Here is a 4,376-nt window from a genome sequence, read left to right on the forward strand (position 1 = left end):
ATCCCCTGTGTTCATACAACTGCTTGGGAGATTATTATCACATGTGATTGCTGTGGATCTTGTTCTATTGAGTTACTTATGCACAAAGATGGACTATATGTTACTAATGTTTGTGGTCAGGATTTTACACCCACATGCCCAGTACACAAGGTGACAGGTCAAGTTTTTAATGGTTTGACTGTTGTGGGAGTTTGGAGCCAAAACACTCACAAAAAAGTATTGAAAAAATAAGAGTATTTTTACCCTGCACTCTGCATTTAACAAAGAGCTTTTTACTTCCCTATGTGTCATTTTAAATTAAGATCCCCACTGTCCCTAAATTTCTGTCCCCTTAACTATGCAACACTTTCAACATAGCACTCTTCAGACATAAAACCTTCAGTTTTCAGAGACATTTTATTCTATCCCTATAGTATATAAAGAAAAGAATCTATCTTCATTAAAGGAAATATTTTTAATAAATTGCCTGTGAAAACACTCCTTGATCATGTTCCCCTTTCATGTGACGGTGCCATCATTCTAAAGCTCATCAGAGTTGTATTCTAACAGATTGTTTGTTTGAGAATAAGCCTGGATTTGATTGACGGTGTGATTGTAAAGAATGGTTAATGGATTTAAAAAAAAAAAAAAAAAATCATATTAACAGCTTACACTGTGTGTTGCTTTTTTTTTTTACCAATACGTCATGTTTTTAAGTGGTGTTTTCATGCCGCACCTCACATCAACTATCAAGTTATTTACTCATTTTATAGGGTTAAGCATCAGATAGGGTTAAAATGAGAAAAAACTGACAGCACAGTTGGCAACAAATCTATTTCCTTATGTAATAAACTTGATAGTGTACTGGGAAGTTAAAAAGGAGGGCCATGGTGCCGCTCCTGGCTGAACTTTGCAACAATAGCACTGACAGGCACTTTTTACCCTACCCCGCCCTCTGCTGTGTTAAAACATTTCCTACAGTCTTCTGGTGTTTTAGTACCATAGAATATAATATGACACATTGGCAGTGCTAACATGCTGATGGTAAGCAGGTATGTATTGTTTAGCATGTTGGCATGTTAACATTTTCTAATTAGCAATTAGCAGCAATAATTGCACAAATTGAAATCTTGACCTAATGACGCTAGATGAAAAGTCAACGGTTTAGTTTGTACAATTCATCCAGAAGGGATAGGCTTAGTTTTAAACAAAACCACAATGGTGAAGCAGAGTTGTGAACCACATGGTGGTAGTAGAGGATAAGGCAGGGGATCACCAAAATATCTTTCTGTACCAAATCTATCCAGTAGATGTTGAGATATTACAGTTTTTCTCGATTGCCAAGACACATTTTACCCATTTTATCAAAACTGTACACACAAAACCAAAATCTCAAAACACCTGACTGTTGTCCAAATCAAACAATGCTTTCGGATCCTAAAGACAGCCAGTCAATAACTTAAAGGAGAATTCCGGGGCGCCAAGAAAGTTGTTAGAGCAGGCACCCATGTGTAGAGGTTTGCACCCTGACGCAGTGGGCCTGGGTTCGGCTCCGACCTGCGGCCCTTCGCTGCATGTCATTCAGCTGTCCTGTAAAAAAAAAAAAATGAAGGCCAAAAATGCCCCAAAAAATAATCTTAAAAAAATAAAAAGTAGTATTCCGTTCGATGTCAACACGTAGCTCTGTTTGGAAATTTGGAATGCTGTCAGTAGCAAGAAAATCTGAAAGAATCGGTGCTGCCTACACCGTGTTATCCTCCTGCTGGAGTTAGCACCCACCGGGCTTAAACAGGTTTTAGCCTCTAAACATGGTCAAAATTACTCGTGCCTACCCATGTTAATCCATACCTCTGTTTATTTGCAGTTTTCCAGTGAAGTCCACACTAGGTGAAAGCTGCCAAAGTTTGATCTGCTGGCCACTGAGCAGCTCCACTGGAGCGGTTGGGGGTTAAGGGACTTGCTCAAGGGCCCCTCAGTGGTGGTAATGATGGAGGGACAAGCTCTGCTCTTTCACTTTCCCCAACCAGATTTTTTTATATATATATATATATATATACTATATATACTATATATATATATATATATATATATATATATATATACAGAGCACACACCCACCACACACACCCACACCCACACATTGGCTTGAGAAAGTTTACACACCCATGCTAAAGTTGATTAAAAAGAGGAATAAAAAAAAATCTTTTGAAAATTGATCTTAATGCCTTAATTAAAAAAAAAGAGGAAAATCTAACATTTTAAGGACACCAATTTTCTTTGTGAATGAATAATCTAAATAAATAAATGTAAAAAGATTTTTTTGAATCAAGGCATTAAGATCAATTTCCAACAGATGAATTTTTATTCCTCTTTTTAATCACCTTTAATTCACCTTTATATATACATTACCACACATGACTACATTCATTTTTTACTATTCTTTACACAGTAACTTTTTTTTCATTTGCAATACTGTGTACACAAATTACTTCATTTAAATGGTATTCGTTTTATTTCAGCCCTTTATTTGAACTTGCACTATGTTTGTCTTCGATTCACATTTTGCCGTTACTTGTGTGATTTTCTTCTGGGTGATTCATTGAGCAGTGATGGAGGGAGCCTTTATTGATGTGCACGTGATGATAGGCTCCCCTGAACCTGAACCTTGAACCTTGGTTGGCAATGTAAGCTGACTTGGCAGCAGTCCAATAATACAAAACAAACATTTTGGTACCATATCAGTGTCAACAATCTCTGTTAATACACAGAAGGCATGATTGGCCCACGCTTTCTTTGCTTGCTTTCACATTGTACTCAGATTCAGATTACATTATATTCCATTAGATTTGCATAAATGGGATATTTTTCTTTAGCACTGGCATATAAGACAACACACCATACACAACCATGCACCACAATAATGCATCTTTAAATCTTAAAGTGACCAAGTGGCAGTAAATGATGAGGGGATTGTTCTTTCACTGGCATGTACTGTACGTCCATCAAAACATCGCAGCAATAAATGATACTCAGCAGTATTTAACAATAAAGAAATACACGTACATTAAATTACTTATACAAACAGCCTCTTTTTGAAAATGGAATGAAGGATTTCTTCGGCCATTGGGACTTTCAGTCTCATGGCAGCAACTGAAATGTTGAGTTTGACAACCTGTGTGTCATTGTGTGTGTGCCAACTAAATACTTACAGCAAACAGCATGCGTATTAGCCAGAACCATCAGGGAAATAGACCTAGATTTCGTAAATTGGAAACTGAAACCTTTCTGCTTACATAACCACGACTACACTTGAGCATGTGCCAATTCACTGTGTGTAGTCTCCATTCACCAGACCAAATCCCTACTTATGCAATGGAGACATGGAGACACTTTTTTTTAGCAAGGAGTGTCAATTACAATAGACCATGTGTAAACGTTGAAAGGAAATCAAACCCTTTGGGACTGGTAACGTATTTCCAAAATGCTGGCTGGCAGTTTGTCTTATGAACAGCAAATACACTGCCAAATTTAAAAAAAGTCAATGTCTATTGTACATGTGTGATTACTCAAGTATTTTGAGTTACTTTATTTATTATTATTATTTATTATTTTCTGCTACTGATTTATTTAATGCCTTTAGTTAATGTACTTTGCATAATCAGATAAGAAACAACTTCACTGATGCCTTATAGATGCAGTATAGTAAAAAATAAGCCCCACCTTTACATACCTGCTGCAACATTAAAGTCGTGTACATATTAATCAATACATAATTAGAATTCAATAACAATTATAACATACATTTCTCTGAAATGGGCCATGCTGCATATTATTTGTTGTGCTTCAAGTATATTTTGATGACAATACTTTTGTACTTCTACTAAGAACCAGTTAAACATCCAGTACTTTTACTTTATCATTGCTTTGTATTTCTCCAATGTGGTATTGCTACTTCTACTTACTGGTGTACGATTGGAGTACTTCTTTCACTATTGACAGTCATCAACTCTCAAACTCTCATAGTCACTGAAAACTAATGGGAAACTGCTTGGAGTCTGGTATTTGGGTTTTGTAGGTCACAAAGTCCAAGAAATTGATTGCAAATTTAAATATTTCACACATTTTATAAATAGATTGAACACCTTAACAGTTTTCAGCCATGCTAGCTGCTGCATAGCACCAGGGAGCGTGGCACTGTCCAGCTGTTGGTCGGTCATTCCCCACTTTGGTCCAACCTAAAATACCTTTAACAACTATTGAATGGATTGCTATAATATACATAGCATAGAGTTTTGTACAGGCATTTGTGGTGCCCTGATGGTATCTTTTAAGATTCTCATTTTAGCTTATTCTCCTTAGGATTTTTGTGTAAAGCACTTTGAATTGCCTTGTTGCTG

This window comes from Etheostoma spectabile, chromosome 21, assembly GCF_008692095.1.
Source record: "Etheostoma spectabile isolate EspeVRDwgs_2016 chromosome 21, UIUC_Espe_1.0, whole genome shotgun sequence".
In the NCBI taxonomy this organism is placed as follows: Eukaryota; Metazoa; Chordata; class Actinopteri; order Perciformes; family Percidae; genus Etheostoma; species Etheostoma spectabile.